The following is a 24203-nucleotide window of genomic DNA, read 5'->3' on the forward strand; positions in this document are numbered from 1 at the left end:
TTTTTTTTGTGTGTGTCAACAAAGGCAAATGCATTGAAGACTTAAGAAGCATGCAGAGGATTTTTGTCACTCATGAAGGCACAATTTGCCTTTGTAAACTGCAGGTATCAAAGCAGCTTTTCTATTCTGTTTGGACACACCGCGTAGTAACAGGGGGATGAGAGGCAGCTGTGCTTCAGACCACATGAGGTAATTTGCAGACACATTTTAATTGCCTTTTAGAGAGCATGAAGGAGTTCCAAATAGTCTAATGAGTTCCAGCAAACACCTGTGAAATGCTTTCAGATGACCATGTAAAACAGAAATTAAGAAAGAAATCAAGCAAAAATCTAGCATGTATATTCTAATGGGGGCTAGAGAGAAGAAAATGTCTTTTCTTGTATACTTACCAATTTCTCTAAGAGTGAGAAATAAAACAACTGCTCTATATTTTCATACCAACGAAAACCTAAAGAGATGAATTTCACAGAAGATAATAAAATAGTGTGTTTAAAACAGTTAATATGGGATCCTTAAGAGCAGAGACTTGTTTTGGGTTGTATTATAGAGAGTTTCAACATGTAAATGTGTTTTTTTATCATTATGTCATAACTCAGCAAAGTGATTATGGTCAGTTATAAATTCAAGCATATAGGACTATACCTATTTAAATAAGGCATGTTCCCGAGTGCTTTTGCTACTTTGGGGATCAAAAATTACAACAGAATTTCATTTCAAACATCCTGCAAATGACTGTCAAATTTTTTATTAATCATATGCCTATATAGCATTCTATATAAATATGTTTTTAGTGGAATTGTGGGTTGAAAAACTTCGATGATAGTAAGTTGTTATAATTAATATTTAACAGTTACATGGAAATAGTACATGAAAACCATAGCTCGGCTCGACTTCCAAAAGCCTTTGGTAACATGAGTTATTTACCCCCTTTATGCTTCAGCTCTATAAAATATTACTTACCATCCCTATCAGGAATATTGATAGAGAGCTTTTTCAGAATAGATTAATCAGAGGAATTGTTCAGAAATTTAGAAAAATGATTTGAAAATCAGTAGGATTATAAACCCAATAGACATTGTTGTGTGTTGACTTATTTTTAAAAATCCATATTGAGTCACAGAATGAAATATTTCTATAATTCCTTTCTTAGGCCTTTAAAAAATTCCTAACAGTAACTGCCTTTATGCCTTCAAGAAAACCAGCATGTTGATGGAAGATATATAAGATGTGCATTAACTATACAGAAGAATATCAATTTGACAAGAAAAACTCTATGTTTGACATTCTGCATTTCATCATTTGAACTTGCAAGACTGATTTGTGGCATGAAATAATGTTTTCTTAGGCCTTTTTGGAAATGTTATAGTTCTCAATTGATGAGAACGCTGAATGTTTGGCTTTATAGAAAAAGGAAGGAAAGTTTACCTTTTGAATGACGTGAATGAAATGGCAGTTCATCTCTAGAATAAGACACTGTGCTGTGAGGCTGCTGTATCATTACTTCTTAGCAATGAAGAATTCCATTAAAAATCATCTCCATCACACACTTTGTCATAACGTATATTCTTCTTTGCTAGCAAGGACAAAGCTGTTTAGGATGTATGTGTTGGAAGGAAAGAATGGCTATGTACATGGCATGCTGTTGCTTAAAAGAGATACTAAAGTTAGGGGAAAAATATAGAATATCTATTCCTATCTTCTGATTAATCCTTCAGAGTTAAGAATGTCCTCTTTTTTTGTGTGTGAAGTTTAGACATGAGTAGGAAATAAATCAATCCATTTTTCATTTTGGACACAAAAGAGGCAGACTCAAGGAAAAACCATTCCACTATCATGTACAAAGCATACAATGTCAGAGATCCAGAATTATTCTTCTGGAAATACATGTCTTCTGCTATTGCGCAGGGACTAAAGGGGTACAGTAGATGGTATTAAGGAAGCAACAAGGTGGGACTGAGGTGGCGTTTTGCCAGTCAGCATGTTATAGAATTGGCAGCAGAGAGTAAATATCTGCCAAATAAAATCACATATTAATCCAGAAGTCTCAGGATGGCATGGCGGCATGTGGTGACATGAGGGCTGAATTAAGGACATTACATATTAAAGACTGAGCATTCACAATTACTAAGGTTACCACTGAAGAAGATGAACACCACAACATCAGGAATGTCCCTTAGGAAGCCATAGATACTGGAGATAAGCCTCAATACTTTAGGTATGAATACATATAAAAGAACCTACAAAGAGCAGACATTCCTGTGGTTGGAAGTACAATACCACATCCTCTTTTCCGTATTAAAAAAAAAAATCTAAATTTTGGTTTTGAACCAGATGAGGTTTTAAGGTGTTTGCAGAACTACTCTATGATTCTATCATAAAATCCACACTGAGCAATGTGGAAGTTGCAAATAATAAACTAACATCTATCCACTTCCACACAGTTTAGTTTTCCTTTCATCTTTATCTACTTTGTCCTTTTGCTTCCCTTCCTCCCTCCCTCCCTTCCTCTATGCTTTGGAAAGATTCTTGGGTATGAAGAGAAGACTGTACACTCTGTTCTTGAAGAGCTGTGATGAAAGAATCTTCTCTTTCGTCCATACCATTTCTTTTCTTTACTCCCTCCTTCTTCTCTAGCATGTTTGAACATCTCTCACCTTCTTTCCTTAAGATTTCCTAAAACATCTGGGCACTCTTTGCTGCAGTCATATCTCTTTTTATTATCAAGAATTTTCACCCGCATACTGCTAGATACTTTTGAAAGGGCTAAGCACTGTGTAAACATTAGAGGCTTAATAAAACCATTCCTCAAAATTCCGTTATAACATGATTCTAATTTCAAAGGTAAAGAAATCCTAGTTTCCAACATAAACCAACTGAAGCAGGATGAGACTAGATTTCAGTTTTAAAAATGCTCTCACTTCGAGATAACTCATTTTAGCCATTTTTAGTTTGGCTTTTTGAAGTATTAAAAACTTACTTATCCCACTGATTTGCATTAGAGTTGTGCCTAGTCACCAACTCTGACAATTATGCTTTCACTTGTGATATCCCACAATTCAAACATGTCTTTGAAGAACCGGTCTGAAATGGCATAACCCTTGTGATACTAGTCAAAAAGCACTATTGTGGGTGTGCCAAGGTAAATGTCTTATGATAGGTTTTATTTCCATTATGCACCGCTGGATGATTCTTCAAGAGAGGACCATGCCTGCCATGCATGCGTCTGCTCACCATCTGGTGAAGAAGAGGGTTCCTGGGCCAGAGTAATCCTGAAGTTCTGCAGAAACTCACAAAATCTATAGGACATAGGAAAAAAACATCTGTAGGGAAAATGTAGTTAACGTTTGATTACAAAGAAGACCCTTAACACTTGTAAACTAGTTGAGATATGCAGATTTGTGAGATAGTGAGGCTCTGCTTCACTTGAGTTAGTTAAATAAATAAGCAGTTTCATTCCTACTGTCTTTTAGAAGTGAGTGATTGGTCTCATTATCATCGTAAATACATTTTCAGCCTTACCAAACACCATTCAAAAAACCATTACCTCCCCTAGATAATGGTAGTACCTCTTCTCAGGATAGCCAGAGGGATTGCCTGCAGCCTCAGTGCGTGGGAATGCTAGGGGAAGCTTTGCTTTGATCTGTTTTTACCAGTAAATCCTCTTTGTGTACCATGACTATTAATTTTTTTTAGGCTGTCCATGCTCAGTCCTTGGACAGTCATAAAGAGATTTAAGGGTTTTAGGTTTAGAAATGGATGGTATCTCCCAGTCATGTTTGTGAATAAAGATAGGGAGTATATTTTGAAACTCATGATTTCCCTTATTTTTTTCTCTGAAATTACAGTCAAGTCTGTCAAAATTTAATTACAGAGGGAAATATTCTTATTTGAGAACAGAGTTAAATAATAGTGGTAAGTATTTTAATAGCAAAAAAGCTAAATTTTACAGTATCTTACATATCAACACAGATTTTACTCTTTTTTAGCTTGCAAAGGATAGTTGGGGTAATGCTAGAAGAAAAATTGTGATTTAGCGTGTTTCCTTAATGACTCTAAGGAGATTTTGAGTGTCGTAGCTGTTAAATGAGTGTATAAATCTCATTTACATTAGTGTTCTGTAATACAAGGATAGTTCTACTTTAAGAAACAGGTTGGGACTAATGACTGCGTAGTGTCTGGGGGCAGGGCAATTAGAATTAGATCTGGAAAAAATGCAAATAGATGGATGTTTGCTAGGCAGTGTCCAGGCTGTTCACAGTTAAACACTGAAGAAGTGCTGTCTTATACGGGAAGCCTGGTTTAGCAAAAGCTGTCTGACACGTGTACCTGTTCTGTTTGTTATGACTCTTGAAAAGTAGTTAGAGATGATTTGGGAGGAGGGAATAATTTTCTATTAAAGGAGGAGCTGAAAAAAGGGTAAACTCTCCATTCAAAAAGCCTAGTAAAGCATTATGTGAAATTAATCATCCAACAAGAAAAAAGCTTCAAAACACTATATACTGCAGTATAATTGCTGAACGTAGCAGTAAAAGATTTTTAGCATGAGGGTCTTCGAGCGTTCGTTTGACAGCAGGATGTAGAAAGTGTGCAAATATGTGGAAAAATACGAGGAAAAATAATATCCTGTTTTTATTCTAGGTAGTAAACTATATAGCTGTCAGTGAAGAGTGCACAAGATGGGGTGAGGTGGCAGGGTAAACCAGGTAAGATCTGGTGAAGTTTAGGATGAGCTATACACAGCGTGCTCTATATGTACTTCCTCAAATAGGGATACAAATCCTTGGCATATAGGAATGCTTGGTTCCAAGTTATTACAGTCCAGAGGTTTATGTAACTCCAAAGAGAGTGCAAAAGAAAGCATTTGTTAGAATCAAAAATACATCATTTTTTACAAATTATTTGTTAGGGATGAAATTTGTAACTGCGATGAACTGAGAAATATCTGTATTACTTGTCAGAAATATGCCCGGAATTCCCATCTTTTTATGATGGTCGACCTACTATGGAGTTGATCAAAAGGAAATCTTAGAGGAATGTAGCAGGGAAGAAAAAAAAAGGATTTGTCCCGTTTTGTTAAGGCATGTTCTCTGTTTGGCCCCCTTCAGGCTAGAATGGATTATTCGTTCCAGGGTTAAAGCCTGGGATCAAAGAAGATCCCACATCTTAAAGACCATGCTAAAGGAAAGGGAATTGAGTGAACTGAGTAGATGACAGCATAGGGTTTCAGTGAAAAGCTGGCAGTTCGGCAGCACTTCGAGAGGGAAAAGGAGAAACGGAAGCAGAAGCTGCTTGCTTTTCTTTACGAGGGATGGAACCAGCTGGCGTAAGTGATAACCAGGCTTGCTGGCCTTTGGCTGGTCATACCTGTTGTCTCCATACTTTATATTTCTGAGGAATGAATAAGTAACACTTTGCCCTGAGGATATTTTTCACGTCGCAACAAATTTGTCACAGGCTCCTGGGATGAAATTCTCGCGGACGCCAAACGCCAGCGGGAGCCTGTTGTCACGGACACCTTGGGGAAGCTCCTGTGGGTGCCCAAAACCCAGGCGAGCCACGGCCGGGCAGGGGGCTGGGGCCACACAGGCGCAGGCCAGCCCGGCGAGGGCCTGGATGGCACCTGCCTCTGCTGAGTTACAAACCTCTCTGCCGAGCGCGGTGCCTCTGCCCGGGCTGCCAGCTGACGGCTTTCGCTCAGATGGGACCAAACAGTGAGTGCAGGTTAGAGAGAAGCTGCTGTTATTTAGCCAGTCTTAATTAGGGACAAGGCAGAAATCTGAATTTGCAGCTGTTCATCATCATTAATAAAGAGCTCAACCCTCTGACTTACTTCTAAAAAAATGTAAAGTGGTTTTCCGTGAACAGCTATTTCTGTCACAGGCATATATGATTTTTATAACAATATTTTAAAATGTGAACCCCTTCCTTCTAGATTTGTGTTGGAAAACATACGGTCACTCAGAAGAACAGAGTAAATGTTATTAAATTCACAGTAAATGTTTTGAGATGATGCACAGTTTTATCACAAACACTGTTTTTTTACCAGTACAGCTATGAAACCTTAAAAGCTGTAGTTCAAGTACAGCTGAATGACAAAGCAGAGTGAATTTTATTTATTCAAAGTAGAATATTTGAACTTTCTAAATTACATGGGTAACATTGTGAAAAGATTGTGAAAATCGGTCACTGGAGCATTTGGATTGGAGTCGGACCTCTGCTGCTGTGCCTTGCAGCTGCAGGCTTTTGGAAAGTATCAGTAAGAATTTACAAAGAATTAAGCCAAACCAAAATACAGTCTTACATTGTCCAAAACATGAACCTCATACTCCTGTGGTCTTTATTTATATAAAATAAGCTGTCCGCATATAGTCCTCTACCCACCATTGATTATCTAATTACACAATCACTCCATCAGTAAATCAGCACAACATCTGTGACCCTCCGTATCACTGCTGTAGCCCCCTCTGATTCCCCAGGAGCCTTGCTGAGGCGGTTCTCCTGACATAATATATTCATTATCCATTAGATCTGGCACACGCTCTGCAGTGCTCAATTACAATACAATTGAGCGGAGGGCCTGGTGTCAGCTGATGTAATGACTTTCTGATTATCTGTCTTTAAATGATGAATGAAATGAAAATGTACTATTCAAACCAAATGTAAGATTGCTAAAGATGCTAAATGAAAATTTTATCTATACACTTTATGGAAAGAGGGATGAGGTTAGAGAGTAAGGGTTTGCCTCACATTCAAAAATAACAAAGTAGAAATCTTTTCTTAAGCCACTGCAAAACCACCTGGTGGGACTATGCTGTCCTTAAGGTTAGATGATCTTCTGCCCATGCGTTATCTGAACATCTCAGTTATTTTCAGTCTCCTGATAATTCACTGGAAGGATTTTAATTTCAATGATTTTTCAGTTAATTTTATCTTTCCCTTTTTCGTCAGAGAGAGTTAGTTGCTTGAGCTGACTTCATTTGTAATAACATTTTTTTTAGACTAAACTTGATTTTAATGGAGAACTGTAATAATGAAAGAGTAGCTTCCAACTTCATATATTTTGCAATTTTATGATTTAGGGGGGAAAAAAACCCTCCAAATGGTTTCACTTTAAAATACATTGCTGTGTGAATCTCCCTATTTGATGATTTATTGTTAAAGAGGACTTTGGGACAGGTCTGGGAGCCTGTAGTTTCTTAAGTGATTTCTTAAAATCCCAACTTTAAGCAGCGTGTAGCCATGTCCCAAAGAGTAGGCAACCATCTCAAAGAATAGATGCAACATATCAGTATGGGGAATAATAATTTAACTGAACAGTATCCTTCTAAATAGACTAGTAGCAAGTGAGAAATTTCAGTGTATGCCAGGATTATAAATAGATGGGAGATTCATAAGCATTCTGTTGTTCAAATAATTATGAAGCAGATGTACAGTCACTTCTGTCTGTTTACAGCTTCAGTTATTTTAGTTATAATTGAAAATCCCATAAAGCTGCACATTGGAGCACTCTTTGAATCTTACTTACATTGCAGTTTCCTGTTGTACACCTTTAAGTGGAATAGTTCAGGCTTTTGATTGGTGTGCAGCTTTTCTGGGAAATGGACCTCTATCTTTTCAACACATGGTGCCCAGTTCCAGGGCTAATCCTGTGCCATAGGACGACAATGGAACATGCTTAAGAGTGACTCCGTGCAGCCAGGTATGTGTATCAGCATTCTGGTGCCTCCATCCTAGTACCGCTTGCAATATAAAATTATTTCCACCTGACACACACTGTGGACACAAGTGAATTTTGTTGCTTATAAACCTTGTGTGCATATTCTAAGGATACATTATTATAAATAATAAATATAATGGCAATACTGAAGTCTGTACTGAATGAAAAACAATAAAAGCGGTGCCTTCCGTCTGGAATTTGTAGCCATGTCCAGTGCAGTTATAAAATCTGATGCTGCTCAGCAGCTGAAAGAAATTTGATTTTACAAATATCTTCTTATTTGGAGAGTTTGATGAAAGGACTCAAAAGAAATGTGGATATGTTACTGATGCTTCGTTATTTATGGACCGGAGTAGCAAATATGTGATTAATTTTAGAGGGAAATAAATCTGAGTTTAAAACGTCAGCTCTAAATGAAAAACCATCCGAAGATTTAGTTGCACTCAGATGTGCAGTCAGGATTGAGTCAACCTTCTTTAGAAACAAGAGCACTGGAAAAATTTGTAGCCCCTTAAGAACTTTGGGAACTTCTATTTTCCCTGGACCCGTCATCTCATTTTTGAAAGGATATTTAATATAAAGCTTTTCAATCAAAAACAGAAATACGCCAACATAATGTAGGATAGAAACATGCTTTGTCAGCAGAGAGAGGGACATTGGGCTCTCACAAACGCATTAGTTTCCTCTAAAAAAACAGGGTCAGAGTTGCTTTGGACTGGTCCCAGGGATCCAGGTGAATCATGCAACCTCATGAAAGGAGATGATGGAACATGCTAAATGAGAGGAACCCTGCAGGTGACATTATTTTAACAAATATATTACTATTTTTCATTCTGTTAATATTCTAATCATCATCCTAGGACCATTCTATGCCCCTTTTGTTTTAGCTTTTCAAAACAAGGGCAGCTTTTTTAGAAGTCAGTAAGATCTCTCATTTCATTCCCAAGCCATCCTCGTATCCTAAAAAAATGAAGTATGCTATCATTTAAAATTTTCACTTGGCTGTATAACGCAGAATACATGAGAAGCTGAAATGAAGTGATTGTAGTTTTCTTCATTCAGATTTCTCTATACTTTTCTCGTTGGATATAATCCTCAGCAGGTCTGAAAATTTGTAGTATTGGTAACAAACAGTAGAGTGCAAATCCTAGGCAGTTCCTTAAACAGAGGAGAGAGATGACCTCTGAAAGAATAATGTAGTTTAGTGGTACTCCATCGGATTTACTGCAGTTTGTGTTTGTTAGCGTTAGAAGGCAAAAAGCTGGAGATCAAGAATAAGTGGGAGGAAAGTCAGATAAAGGTAAATGCCTGGAAAGATGGTAGCAATTTTATGACTTTAATATTAGATTACAAAATTTGCAAGGTTACAAATAAATAGGAATAAATTATAATACACATACTAAAAAATTGTAAATGGATATTGAAAGCTAAATATAGTATCTTATTGTTTGTTTTGTAAATCAGGTGCTGATCTTCTGTGAAATAACTCTAGAGAATCTCATGAACAACACAGATAAATGTTAGAATTTGAATTTTAGAAAATTACAGAGAATACATACGAGATTTTTGCAGTTCCAAACAACTCCTTTATTTCCTCACTTTTCCTTATTTCCTCCTTTTTACAATGGATCTCTTACTTGCCTGGACAAGGCACCTTCCCAGGATGCCAAAACCCCACAGTTGCTCGCTTGCCTCTTGTGCTGTTTGTACAGCCAATGATATATTTGATAGATTTTATTCCATGTAGTAAAATGAGGAAATTGAGAGTGCATGCTCGTGGCCCTGTGAACCCCCAGGGGTTTGGCAGCTGCGCAGGGAATGAATGGGGAGCAGCCAGATGCACCCTGTGCCACCCCGGGGCAGCTGGCACTGTTCCCACAGGATGTCCAGAGGTCACCTGTGTTTAAGAGGATGGCATCTAATGCCAGGATTTATCCTGGGATACAAATTCCTTTGGTTTTGAATTATCTCAGGTGATTTACATGCTGAAAGGCTCCATTATATTCTTAGGCTTTTGTTAGCGGCAGAGGTCGAATGGTTTAAGATGGTGGTTATCAGGGTTGTCTGGATAACATGAGTAGCTTCCTACAAACAGTTCCTCCTCGTGTAGTTTTCTCAGCCTTTTTAATTCAAGGGGCCAAGACCTAGCTTTCTGAAAGAAATGAAAACCACTGAGGCAACCAAATAAAAATTAGACTGATTTTTCAGTGATCAATTATTGTTCCTCTCCATTTTGTTCACTCCCCTGATTGCACATGCAGGAAAGTAAATTTCATATATTTTTCCTTAATCACTTTGTGACCATCTTCTACTGTGCAGTGGTGTGCAGACAACAAGGCTGAGAAGCACAGTCTTAGGAGAAACACAAGGATAGTCTGGAAAATTTAAGACACCTACCTCCTGGGATATTAGCTACAGGTGCTCACGGTAGCTGGGGTCTAAGTGTTTACAGTCTCCCACATGAATAGCTGGAAGGAATGAATACTTAGTTCAGTGATATTAAATAACTTCTGCTAGCCCTATTCTTCTGCTGCCTACTGATAGGAGAATATTTATGCAAGTAAAAGCTACAACTTTAAGGCCTTTCACTACTCTTTGATAGAAGAATGACATGCACATTACTGATAATATAAATGTTAAATCTACATACATGTGTGTATTTTAGACATCCAGAAAAATACATAGGTGCTTACAAAAGCAGTTGTAAGTTTTTATTAAAAATAAATATTGATAATGTTGGGAAAAGTCAGACTTTTAATTAGAAAACTTCTGTTGCTACTAATTGGAAATAACATTTTGATCTCAAGCCTCTTAAAATATTGATCAGTAATTTAAACGCTCAACAACTAGAAGGCTAAATTTTTTGCAAGCTCTGTGGTTTGCTGCTTTTTGTGTGCACTGTTGATAGCTGTTGTCAGCAGTCAGCACATTTCAAAGCCAGGTGTAAAATATTGCCATTCTGAGTCTAACCTTTGCTCTCATTTTCATATTTGATCGCTAGTTTGCCCCAGATAAATGACGAAGACAAGTGGCCAAAAAGAATTCTTCTGCTTTCAGTTGTAATCATGTAATAACAATGTCTTATAAACTAAGAAAATCAGAAAAAAAATACGGAAAGCACAACATCTCTCAGTAGCTTAAAAAATAAAGTTGACTCTGTGTTCTTAAAGTACCAGTGATTCCAGCCCTTCTCACTTAGTTTTATTTTGATTGACAATGATTTTCCTACAGTTTTCCCCTACTTCAAAATATCGTGGAAAGGATATTATGCATTCCAAACCTGTCAGCTTTGGCTGCATTACAGAGTGTTCAATTATGCTCTAATCGAGTAGCTGCCCAATGTAGGCCGTATAATGACTTCCTGATTATCAGACTTTAAATGATAAATGAAATGAATATGTAACACTCTGTTCAAAGACAGGATAGTTAGCAATCCAAATGAAAACGGATTTTTTGCTCTTTTGTCTGAAAAACGTATATTTTATTGTAATTCCATTCAACAGTTGTTCTGTTGCTTGTTTTGCCTTCATTAAAATAAACACTGAATGAGTTATCTAGGAGAATATTAGTCTTCATTTTTGCTTTCAAACAGATGCTGAAGGTGTTAATCAGTGTTTAGATTGTTCTCCTTCCTCTCTTTACATTGAATTGTTATAAAAAGCAAGGTCAGATTTATATGACTGGTTCCTATTGGGAATATTTCAATACATGCTGGCACTGCAGCAAGTCTGTTTTGAGTAATGTATTATACAGACAACATTAAGGTCTGAATAAATTATTTAGTGGTGATAGTGCTAGATGTTTTTCATTTCCAGTCTGTGGTATTAGTACTAAGCAACTGATACAGCTTCTGAAATCAAATAAACCTCTTCCACCTCTTTGGGGTAGCATACATTTATTCTGCCAAAGTCAGATCAGTGTCTCATAATCATCTTTCAAAAGCTTGTTGGGGAGATTCTCCAACCTCTTTGCCCAACAGCCTCTCTGTGATGGACATTTTTCTGAAGTAGTGCTGCTTAGTGTCAGATACGATTGCTTGTGCCAAGGTGATTTATGAAAGTAGCCTTGATCTAAAGACTCGAAATAGAGTGGCTCCTGATTTTGTGACACGCTAGCGCGATACCTGTGGCTTGCAAGCCACTGCAAAGATGGTTCCCATCACGTGATACCATAATTAAAAAGAATAACTTGTGTTGAAGTTCAGCTCATTTCGAACTTTGTTAATTGGCTTGAATTTCATATCTGCACTTTTATGTCTCCCAAGCCCACATAACCATATATTTAAGAATATAAATCCACATCTCTAAAGGAGGAAGAAAATAAAGCAGTTCAGTGAAAAGCGTAATAGCACCTATCCTTGTTGCCACCAGGCTTAGTAACAGAGCAGAGTTAGGTTCAAACCCACAGCTGTATGATTAAAGTGAATTGTAATCATAGCAAAGAAAGAGATCTGATTCATGGAACAAATCTCTCCTCACAGGAGCATGAGTAACTCCACTGTGAAGATAAAGAAGTTGCAGGATGTATATACATTTTGAGATGTATGAGAAATTATCTCCTGAACTACATTTCTTTCTGTTTTCCAGCCTAATGTGCAAATATCCACAATGGCCATCTAAAATACTCTGATTTGTTTGCAGCAGAACTGTCTTTCCAATGTTGCAGTATGTTCTTTTTGCCATTATCGTTCTTCTTATTAGGCAGGTATTTTCTCTTCATGGTTGGGGTTCAGGATCTCAAGGCCTGCTTAAATACTGCTTTAAATGCTTAAGTGGTTGAAATATGTGAAAGAAATATCTCCTTCTCCTCATAGGACAGCATTTTGGGAACGACCCCTCCCCTCAGGACTAAATCATCATGCAAGGAACTGATGAGAATCATGTAATAGGTAGATTGCAGATGATTCAGTCATGAATGATGTGTGTCAAGACACATATGTCCCCCCCCACTGCTTCGGTGCCATGTGCCAGCACCACAAATCAGGTTCACTGGATCAGCAGATCATTTCTGCAAACCAGCAGAAGATCTTCCTATCAAATCTCTCCTATACATTAAAGTGATGTCACCTGAAGTTTGCATTTCAGCAGGCAATGGATGCATTTCTTAAGCTTTAAAATACTATAACTTAGTTCTTGCACTGCTGCATCTTTTTATCATGGAGAGTGGTCTCAGCCTGGAGGAGGCACGTATCCTGGGAGAGGGGAGGTTGGTGAACATTTCTGCAGTGCTTTTGAGAGTAGGGAAGAGGGGGTTCAGTAGTCGAAGTAGTGCTAAGGAGACAACTCGGAAAGCAGACGCAGAGTCTGTGAGTGCTGGGAACAACTTCAGCAACTCAACCAGCTGCCCCTAAGAGGTGGCAGCCCAGCTCAGCTCTTCAGGAGCCCACAAGTTCCTCTCCGCGTTGCACGACCCTGTCAAAGTGTGCTTACAGGTACTGCAGCTTCAGACTCTGCTTATTTCAGCAGTTTTCTCCCAGTTGTTCACCCTGTTCTGCTCCTTGGGGCTGCCTGGCAATATATTCTACCAAATTTGTGAATCAAGTTGATTTAAAAAATTATTCAGCATTTGAAAACAGTTGTTCTTATGATTAGAAGACTAGCTCGTGAATCAGGAGACCAAAACTTTGATCTTATTTTTTTTTCTCCTGTGTCACAAACTGAACAACTTGAACTAAAGTGATTTAGTAGGTATTAAATAACATTTATTTTGAAATGAAATAAAAATTCCCAGATTCTGAAAAGACATGGGCTTTCTAATTAAACTTCTTGGGAACTACATTATAGCAGTCTTTCTAACTACTACCTCGCAGCTGGAACACACAACAGAAGTAAAAGCAAGGGTACCTGAGCACTTACACAGTTAAAGTACTTTGAGATGCCTAAGTTCTCTTGATTTCATACTGCTGTGCTTGTGATTCTTTAAATTAGCTACAGCTGAGCTGGCTGCACCTAATGGATAGTTCCTGTGAGAGTGGTTATTTCCTTTGTAGGCCTGAAGCAGGATGGGTTATGGAGGATATTTCTATTGTCTGATTAGGTAAGGTAGTATTTATGCATAGAACAAACAAATCCAATTAATTAAAAGTGTCTCCTTTCTTCTTATTTTCCTTCTTTGCCTTTCTCTTTGTTTTTTTCCCTATAGGCTAATTGTTGTTATGCTAAACTGAGGTAATTATAGTGTGCGCCTATGCTGCTGTTACTGTTATAATAACAATTCTTACAGCTATAATGTAGGCTAGGTAGTTCAATATTCTTAGTTCCCTGGACTTCAGTACAAGCAACTGCCTGTTGCTCTGGGGTTTGTATTTGCTCTGGATTTTTTTTTCTTTAAACAGAAAAGGTGTGTTTTTATGCAGTTGCTGTGTTAATTTTAGTAGTGCTTGAGCTGCCTGGTTCAAAAGTCACTTATGGAAGCTGCAGTAATACAGGTATACTTCCTGTTATTCTTAGGAACCTAGATGATAAAGAAAGAAGAAATACCTTTTCTGTGGTTTGAAAGTTATGTTCAAAAAGATAAATAAGGTAAAATTAGAAAAGAGGAAAGAAAGCTAATTCAGTTTGGTTCTTAGTTCACTTCTTATGAACACTTTCTCGCTGAAAGCATTCTCAAAGCAAGGAAGACTATAAATAAACTCTATGGAGTATGTTTATTAAACAGGTGAGGGGAAGAGAAAGTATATCTAAAATACATTCTGTCTTATTTCAAAAATTGTTGGGGGAAAAATGCCCCAATATTTTTTTTTTCATGTTTGATGATGTGTACGTTCCCTTCCTGTCTTGTCTTCCTCTCTCTTTTGCTTTCTTTCCTCCCAGTTTCTCTATACTGTCCCTAAAGGGCAAAAAGGACGAGATGTGAAGCACACTCAAATGGGTCTCCCTGCCCAAGGAGGGTGTCTTAGTAAAGACTAGTTACGACATGTTAACAGTGAAATCGACTGGTGGGGGAGAAGGGCAGAAGTGTGAAAGGGTGTAGGCTCCTCACAGCCTTCAGACAAAAAAATAGGTATTCTGCCTTTTCCTTGCTAATAACAGTTTTGCAAAGAGCAACCAGATAATCAGATCGTAGGAGTTTCCAATCTGTAATCCAGATGACAAAAACATCAATCCAATTTGGGAAGACCTTCATTGTGAGCCAGAGGAGTGCCAGTTAATTACACCTGTATTGCTGTGCATCTCTTAGACTGAATTTGGCTGGCCTTACCTTTTTTTCTCATCTGAACTCATGTAATATAGTAGGGATTTGGTTACACACATCTGCCCAGGCTTGGAGCTGAAGAAGACAGGGAAAAATGGTACTAAAAGGAGTTCCTCTTAGATCATGCGGGACAGGGCAACCTTGTACTCAGCCAGCCAGGGTGTGCTTGGAAGGGACGGATTATCCATAGTTCCTCCATGATGTTAGATATCCCAGTGACTGACCCGGATACATATGTACAGTCAGATGACATGCTACACGAGTTTTAAAAATGTATCTCATACTAAAGACAGCTCAGAAGGTAGGTGATTTAGTAGGCAAAATGGTAGCTGTTACCTATCTGAACTTCATTAAGGCATGTAATAGCATGCCATGTGGGATTAGGCTGAAAAAGTAAAATCTTGAAATGAATAAAATAAGTGTAAACTGAGATAATAATTGCCTGAGGATAGAAAATGAAAGTAATACTAGAAGAGAAAGTATAAAGTTGTATCCAGAATATGTTTTGCTCTAATATTTCTGTTACTGGCTCAAAACATAAGTGTTGATGAACTTTGCTAATATTCCAAAGTACAAAGGTGTTGTCCTTGCAGCATACAGCAAAACTAGATGACCTTGAGAGCTGGAGTAACAGAAGTGGAATTGAAATCCCACAGTATGAAATGTGGGGTTATGTTATAAAGGAAACCAGAGGATTTCTGCTATGAGTTTGAAGCTCATCAGTTAGCTGTGCACGAAGACCTGGGTATACTGATTGACTGCAGGATGACTGCTAGCTAGCTGACAAGTGTAACTAACTTGTAAAAACAGTAGAAGAATGCTAGAGTGGAATTGGTAAGATATTTTCTGTAAAGACAGGGAAGTGCTAAAATGACCTTGCATTTAGAATACATTGTTTAAAATCTGATATTCTGTGTTAAATAAATGAAAAAAAATAAAGAGTCAGCTGCCCTACACTGGCAATTAGGATAATGGGTAACCTGTCATGCAGATGAGTCTGAAAGGCCTTTAATCATTGGCCATGCCTGCAAAAGGGTCTGAATTTATAACTGCCTCTTATAAATGCATTCAGAATAAATACTGGGAAAGGAAAAAGAACTATTTAACCTAAAGGAAAATGTTGGTAAAAGAACCAACACATACCATCTGGTCATGAATAAACTGAGTTCCGTCCTAACTATTGGAGTATCTACAATTGCCTTTGAATAGTTAAATGGGGTCAACAAAACAGACTTTTTAATGGAGAGTGGTATCAGTCTACAAAGAATATAAGAATGGGGTTAATTGTAATAGTAAATGATTGTCTCAGTTATCCAGAACCTCCTTTTCAGACCTGTGTAAGTGCTTTTTCACATAGAGTGGTGTCTTTTACTCTCCAAAAAGGTATATCCAAGTGAAGAAAGTCTACCTCCCTATACAAAATGAAGCATAGTCTTGTATTAAATTTGGTGGGAGATTAGTGGGTGGCATCTCTGGGAGCAGAGATGAACCATAAATGACCATGACTGCCATGGGAGGTGCAAAGGAGTTAAGAAAGAATAGCAGACTGAAATACATCTTTTCTGTCAACCCCATCAGCGATGACATTTCATGTAAGATAGGAGAAGGACTGTGAGCAAAATGTAATGATTTTAAGCAACAGCAAAATATATTTCAGTGTAGAGTAATGCTGAATGTGGATTGTCTGATAATGTGTTAATGATACTTGCAACTACTGATAATCACTAAGACTGTCACTGGGCATTGCTTTCAAAGGGGAAGTGTAGCTTAATGAAGTTTTGAAGTTTCTGATTGCTGCAGAAATCGTATGTGTGCTTTTGTGACAGTGGCTAGTGCCAGTCAGTATCGTACATACCTTGTGATAAAGCACAGGTATACAGCTTATCATCTTTGTACTGTAGCCCATCAGTTATCTCTGCTGAAGTTACATTGTGCTCAGCATATAGAGCAACTTTCAGAATAAATTCAGTTTTTTTCCATAGTCACATGAAAAAAATGTGTATTCAGGAAATTGTTGCTAATCTAAATTTTGTTGTACTTGGAAGCAATCTGTCTAGAAAAACATACAAGCTAAGAGGTAGTTGCACATGTACAGGTGACATTCTTTTAATGTTCTGTGGTTCAAATTGTGCATAAAAATGGTTCTGCTTCAAGCTGAAAGAGAAGATATAGCTTTCACTGTCTGCAGTATGAAAATATCTGAGTAAGATAAAGTTTACGTGACTTTTATGCTTGTGCATCCTGACTGACTTAGCAAAGTTTAAGTGGACAATGCAAAATTCTCCAGTCTCTGCCTATTTCATGTTAAACTTCCATTTTGATTATTGGAGGAAAAATTAAGTTAAGGGAGGAAATGCAGCTGGGATGTATATTGGGATGTATATTTGAACACATTCTTGGTAAGTGAAAGTAAATCTGCTAGAGCTAAATATAAATTCTGTCTTGAAGACATTTCTCGAGAATGGGGTATTATGTCTGGTTCTTCTATAATATATTTACTTAGAAAAAGCCAGATAACACTGTCTATCCAAATACATACAAAAGAATCCTAAAAATCAGGGTGATTTCAGAATTTCATATTAAAAAAAAAAAAAACAAAAAAAACAAGAGTTAAGCCAACAAAGCCATTTAGTGTTCATTTCCCGCAGTGGCGGCACTGCGGAAGTGGCTTATACCGAGGGGGGCTGCGCTGGGAGCTGTCGGAGCCTGAGCGCTGGCTCTGCTCCCACACTCTTTGGGCTGCCTCCAGACATCCACCGCTGAGTTTGCCTGTGGATAAAGTTGACGTTCAAAACAGCATACTACACACAGACGTGAGGGCTCAAAAACACTATGACCATTTCATTCTTAAAACATCTCTCCAGATTTCAGATGAGGATATATGGTTTAGCACTCTGAAGCATTTGCATACCTGCTCTCATTTTTTTTTCCCTCCCTCTCTCCTGAATGTACGTGATAAATGACAGATTGTCTCAGATAATATTCATGTGGTACTCCAAAATAATTCTGCAGACATGGTAAAAGCTTTTAGAGACTGTAAAACTGATTATCTCTTCTGTAACTCTTTTCATCTTCAAAGCACTTACCAACATTAACTAATTAATCCTCACAGCATTCCTCGGAGTTGGGTATCATTGCCATTATACAGATGAAGGAATTGAAGCGAAGCACTGTGCGGGTAGCTCGAGATCACCAGGACGGTCAGTACAGAGAGGGAAAGAGAATGGCCAGACTTGTCATTTCAGGTTCTCCGCTCAAACCCCCAGACCTTTCCTCTCCGACAAACGTGCGTGTAGGTATTAGTACTCTAACCATGGCTGAGGGCTGAGCTTCTGTTAATGAGATCTGGTTAGGAATTGCTTTGATGAGAGATTTGTTTGTAGTCAGACAGAATAATATTTTTTTAAAATCCACTTCTGCTATTCTCCTTGAATGGCCCAGAGTGCAAGGGTTGCCCCCAAAATGAATTACTCTGGATATAGCTAATTGTAAAATGGTTGAGATCTTTACTAAAAATGTTAAACTGTTTAGAAAAGAAAACTTGCATTTGTTAGCGATGCACAGAGAAGAAAAAAAAAAGTGAGAAATAATGCTTGTAATCTGTCTCCCTTCTGCTCTCTAAGGAATAAATTCTGGAGTGGACTGGCACGGTGGGTGCCATGGGTTTTCTCCTTGCTGGCTTGAGGTGCATTAGGGGAGTTCCTAGCTGCATGTCCTCACCAGGCAGAAGTGCAACAGAGAGGAGAGTGGAGGCACCCAAATTGTAGCTAAGTGCTGTGGCAGTATTTTCAAACCAGATGATGTCAGATTTTTGCATAAAGTCTCAAATTTTCCTATGCTAGTGTGATTTTTCTTTTTTTCTTTTCTGAGAAAAAAAAGACACTTACGTGAAAGATTTTTTTGTTGAAAATCCTGTTCTCTGACCCCTAAGAGTTATACCAAAACTCCATTTAGATGTAACCTTCTCAAGGCCTGCTAGGTATAACAGCTGGGTGCAACTCCTCATCTTTTACGATGAGGCTTTGGCCTACAGGGAGTAGTGGGGAACAAGGACGGTTTTCTTCTCTACTTTTTGCACTGTCCAAGCCTGTGTGGAAAATCCCCCCTTCAAGAAGCAGAAGGCTCCCGAGAAAGACGGTTACCAGTTGCCAGACTCCAAGGCTTGCTCGTGCTGCTGCCCGGAGTAAGAGTGTGCTGTACCAGGTATTCAAAATCTGAGTTTGCTTCTCAGCAAACTTCTGCTTTCCAGTACTTACTCGGAGAGACTGAGCAATTTTAAACTAGTCCCCATGCGCTCCCTACGCAGTCTGCCTGGCCCGCAGGACGCAGAAAGATCTAGAAAACTGTATGACAGCATCCCGTAGTGGCTTGAGCCTTCATGTGACTACTTTTTGTTTTTTGTTTTCTTTAAACGATCAAGTCAAAATACATTAAAAACTTCAGATCTCTAGATCTTTGTTTTAGAATACAAAAGAAAAAATGTAAGTAAATCCTTACATTTCGAGTTACACGGGGTGCCAGAGATGTATGAAAATGGCCTGAAAACGTTTCTGCTCCTCCCTGGCATGCGCGCAGAGGCCGTTTCCCCCGGGCTGGGGGGCTGCGCCGGCGCCCCGCGAGGCTCCTGGCGCTGCCGCCCTGCTCCTGCCTCTCCTCCTCTGAACGGCAGCGTGTTTCCCCTGCGCCCAAGCTCAGCTGCTCTCGGGAGAGGAAAGATCACCCCTTATTCAGGTACCACCGCCTAAAGTGTGGCTGGCAGGCAGGCTGCTGCCTTTGGTGCACCAGGAATCATGCCATGTCTAGCACTTCCCCAGCACCTTGAAATATTTAGCTCCTGCCTGCATGTGCAGTCCCGCGTGTGCAATAATGGACAAAGGATGAAGAAAAGGTAAATCTCGCGTTACAGATTTTAACTGTATTAGAGTAGGAAAGCACTAAAGGCTAGAAGAGTGTGTGTGGGGGGGTTGTTTGATTGTTTTTTTTCTTTTGGAAAGTGGTCAAAAAGATTTTAAAAGGGTGGGTTTTGAAAGTTAGCATATGACTAAGTTTGAAAGATAAAGCCTTGTAGGATCACTGTTCACTGAATACAAACCTCAGAATTTAAAGAGTAAGCCACCATGTGATGTTTAGGCAAGCAAAAATTGTACAATATGTCTTATTGCTCTAGTTTAAATGCAGTGGGAATTTTACCAAAATACTTAATTTCATACGCTCAAACTTCAAAACCTTGCTGCTATTGCTGTATTGAAACAAGCTGCATGCTAGAAGTCTCTGTGCTTTGACAAGTCTGGAGGACAGAAGTTTGGGGGTATTGTTGAAGACTTTCAATGCCCACTTTAGGGATGTGTTTTTCTGCCTTCGCTGAGGCTGATCAGCACTTCCCTGCTGCTTCTTTGGTGCCCGTAGGAATACATGTCCCTGGAGCAGTCGTTTGTCCTGAGCTGTCTGTGCGGAGGAGGAATTAGAGGTGTGGAGGAGGTGCTGGAGTCACTGGTGTGGTCTCATTCTGGTGGTGGGCTGTTGGCTATGGCTGCCGTGGCTGTAGTCTCACCTGGGGCCGCGGGGGCTGGCGGCCGCCTGTTGACTGAGGCTGCCGTGGCTGTAGTCTCAGCTGGGGCCGCGGGCTCTCTTTTCCTCTCTTCAAATACAGGAGGCTGTGAGGAGAACTAGTATCAAGGTGAGGGTTCTGGTGCTTTCAATAAATAGTGTTCAAAGTTCAGCAGACATGATCTTAAAAAAATTAGGAAGTATAAAATTAATATTTAACCAGATTGCTACGTTTTGTCTGTTTCATTAATTTTTTATTACTTCATGAAAATGCTGTTGATGGAAATAATATTGACAGGGTTTTTTAATATCTTCTGGTAAATGGAAACTTATCTTTATGAACGCAAACCATCTAACAAGTCGTATTGGGCAAAATCTCTAATAAGACAATTATTAGAGCATGGTGCATTAATGTCTGATACTGTTCATAACTCAGTTTTAAGAGATTCGTAACAGGGACGTGAAGGGTGTCCTATCTTAAGCATTTATGATTATGTTATGTTAATATTAAGACATGCTGTAGAAAAGAAAATTATTTTCACGTAGTTTCCTTACCTATTTTTTTAGAGTACTCTGAAGAAAAAGTTGTTTCAATTTGTTTTAATAATTCTTAAGCAGTTCCACAGAAGTAAAGTGATATGAGCAACTCTTCATGACTATGAATCCCTAAGAACTTATTTGCACAGTGCTTAGAAGATTAAAATTCCAAATTAACTTGAGCTGCAAGTCTTTGGTTCCCAATTATTGGGGAGCAGAAATTAAGGAACCTTAATTAATTCCAGAAGTTTCACAATTGTTCTGTCTACAACCAAAACAAATCATAATGCCCTTGGACTCTGATATGATTTGACTTATACATTCAGATCGGATTGTCATTAATCAAAGCCACTTCTAAATAAGAACTTTTCCTCTCAAAAGGCAGAGTAGAATGCTTGGAAAAGTTAGTGTTTAATGACAGTGAGGGAGTGAACAAATGTAGTAAGGAGAAAGGGATGCAATAATTTATTGTAGAAATGAATGGGACTTTCAGCATGGTGAGGTTTTGAAATCTCTCGAACTAGTCGTGGGCTTAGCAAAACTCATTTGATTTCAGTTTTCCTATTTTTTTTTTTTTTTTCAGTCTTCATTAGCTGATTCTCTTCCTCCCTCTCAGAAGTCACTGAAACAAAAGTGTGTCTTCTAGTGGGCAAGAATCCTTTGCTGATGCAAAACAACTCTTAAAAGTGGTGGTGTATCATTCTGATGCTGTAGATAGAAATACTCTAATAAAAAAATGAGTACCATATCTATATTCTCTCTGGCCCTCTTTTGTCATGGAATATCTCTATATGTGCAGTTTTCACTTGGCTCTGTTCTTCTGTATCAAATTTTTGCACTCTGCCCCTTCTCTTCATATCTTTATCATATTTTCTAATGACAACTTGAACCAGGTAACTTTTGAGTTGAACTTTTAAGATCAAAGTTGAAGTGAGGTAGAAGCCAAGACAAGTTCACGTGTGGAATAAGAGCATCCTTTTGATACTACTTCGAGCCTACCACCAGCCTGATCAAACTTGCCAACTATGCTTATTTTACTCGTGTTTTTAAGTACCTGCACACATATTGTTAATGCTCATATCTTTATCACAGCCCAGCAAGGCGAGATAGAGGTATTTTCAAACAGCACTACTGTATCCTTATATCAATAGTGCTAGTATTATCCCCTGCCAAAACAGGCATGCTATATTGAAGGATCTGTAAGTACGCAGGCTCTCTGCATATTCCTTGTATTTAGCCTGCAGCATGTCTGGCGTCCATGGTGATCCCAGTGTTGCAGCTGCTGTTGCAAGAAGCAGCTTAAAAATATTTTAAGAGCATTGGGGCTGACTTAAAAGCAGTGTAGCCTCTACTCACCCGCATATCAAGAGAAGTCCATTAAGCTAGACCCTTATGGTTTTCCACCTTCTTTATCCCCCTCTGTATTATGATAATAGTCCACTTTCATGCTTGTAATCCTCTGTCAGTTAGAGATGGCTTCAGTTCACAGCCACAATATATCTAGAATCATAGTTAGGGGCCAAATTTATCTAATTTTAAAGCTTAATGCTAGTTAATGAAAGAGGTTCCAATCTGCCAAAATCTGTTTGATGAGTTTTGGGAAACACTTACTTCTTTTCTTTAGTTTCACTGGCTAGATTAAACCTGACACCATAATGTAGGAAAAGGACAAGTCCAATACTGCAAACCATTTTCTGTTTTATTATCTATAATATTTGCATACTGCAGTGCTCAATTATACCACAATTGAGCAGAGACCCAATCTTTGTAATGTAATGACTTCCTGATGATCTGTCTTTAAATGATAAATGAAAAGATTATGCTGCTTTCCATCTGCATATAAGACGAAGTTTCTTGCCACCTGAACCTGCTTTTTTATTCTTTGGGTGGGTGGGAAAGTAGAGGAAAAAGATGGAAAATGTGTTATTTTCACTCTTTTCTAACCTGTCATCATACAGTTAAATTTTTGGGATATATTTCCAGTGTTGTTCAACCTCCCTGAAATAAATCTGCCTGAAACTCAAAGGGGGAAAGTGGCTGTATGGGGTTAATTTTAGGGTTTTACAACTGACCTTAGATTAAATCAAAACCCTTGGCTATTGGTGAACCATAGGTTCTTCTTGTTCATGTAAGTCCCTCCATCACCCACTCCAGCATGGCACTTTTGAAATGCAGAAATCTGTCACTTCTGAGATAAACCCACTAATCCATCTCTCTCCTCAGCACATTCTGTGTTCAGTGGGCAGATTTCGTACGTGGATTTTTTCTATCACTTTTGCCAGTGCTACCTCTGTGTCATAATCTGATGGCTTTAACTGGTGATTTTCTGTTTTTCAGATTCAACAGAGACATCCAAACACCTCTCTGTAAAATGTTCTCGGAGCGTGTCCCCTGCTGAAAGTCTCCTCTAAGGTAATAGTTACGAATGACAGCAAGTGTATTGTAAATAAAATCTCTGAAAATGTTTCTTGCTCATCAAAACAGCTTGTGAATTCTATATTCTGCATTATTTCTCTCAGCACCAACAGCAGCCCCTGTCAGTCTTGCTGGTAAATTTCTATAGAAGTCATCATCTTCTGGTTATTTTGGTTATGTTTTTTAATGACAATTCCACTTTTCTCACAGTTGTCCAAATTTTGCTCTTTTATCATTTCTATGCTTGTATTATCTCTTCCTTTTTTGCACTTGCCTGGTCTCAATATCCTGCTCAAATTTCTCTCTGTTTCTGCGAGTGCGTTTGATTAGTGCCTTTAAGCGTTCTTATTCTTTTGCCACATCTGCTCAACTATTGTGTGTATTTCTCTACTGAGAATCTTCTTGGCGTTCATGTGAGTTGTCATGCTAACAAACTTGTGCGCTTTATTTGTGAAGTAACTCTAAGTCTAGTTCTGGTGTACTGGGTCTGTAAGCTTCTTGTCTCCGCGCGTTTCAGCAGGTTTGTTGTCTCTGCGAGGTTTCAGCTAGAATGGGGCACTCTGGGGTTCTCTTGTGGAATTCTTGTATGGTAAAATGCTCAAGAGTGTTTTGGGTTATATGCATGTAAATGTGTCTGTGCACAAGCATGCATTTTTTATGTGTATATGGTCTGTTTTAAGTTTAGTAGCAAAAGGTATGGTTTCAATGCCTAAATCACTAAACAAGACTGTTTTAAGAAGAAGGGACACTGTGATGATTTGAAGGTCCTTAAAATCTATTGATCTACTTCCTG

The 24203-nt window shown here is 38.5% G+C and overlaps 1 long non-coding RNA gene across 1 annotated transcript in view; it reads left to right on the top strand.

Moving 5' to 3' along the window:
- LOC136993360 (uncharacterized) overlaps nucleotides 1-23407 on the top strand; it is a 181923-nt gene extending 158516 nt beyond the window's left edge. Inside the window, exon 3 of the long non-coding RNA XR_010885653.1 lies at nucleotides 23333-23407. This is a non-coding gene — a long non-coding RNA (uncharacterized lncRNA). The remainder of the gene's footprint in view (nucleotides 1-23332) is intronic.
- The last annotated feature ends 796 nt before the right edge of the window (nucleotides 23408-24203 follow it).

This window comes from Apteryx mantelli, chromosome 14 (genome assembly GCF_036417845.1).
Source record: "Apteryx mantelli isolate bAptMan1 chromosome 14, bAptMan1.hap1, whole genome shotgun sequence".
Taxonomy (NCBI): domain Eukaryota; kingdom Metazoa; phylum Chordata; class Aves; order Apterygiformes; family Apterygidae; genus Apteryx; species Apteryx mantelli.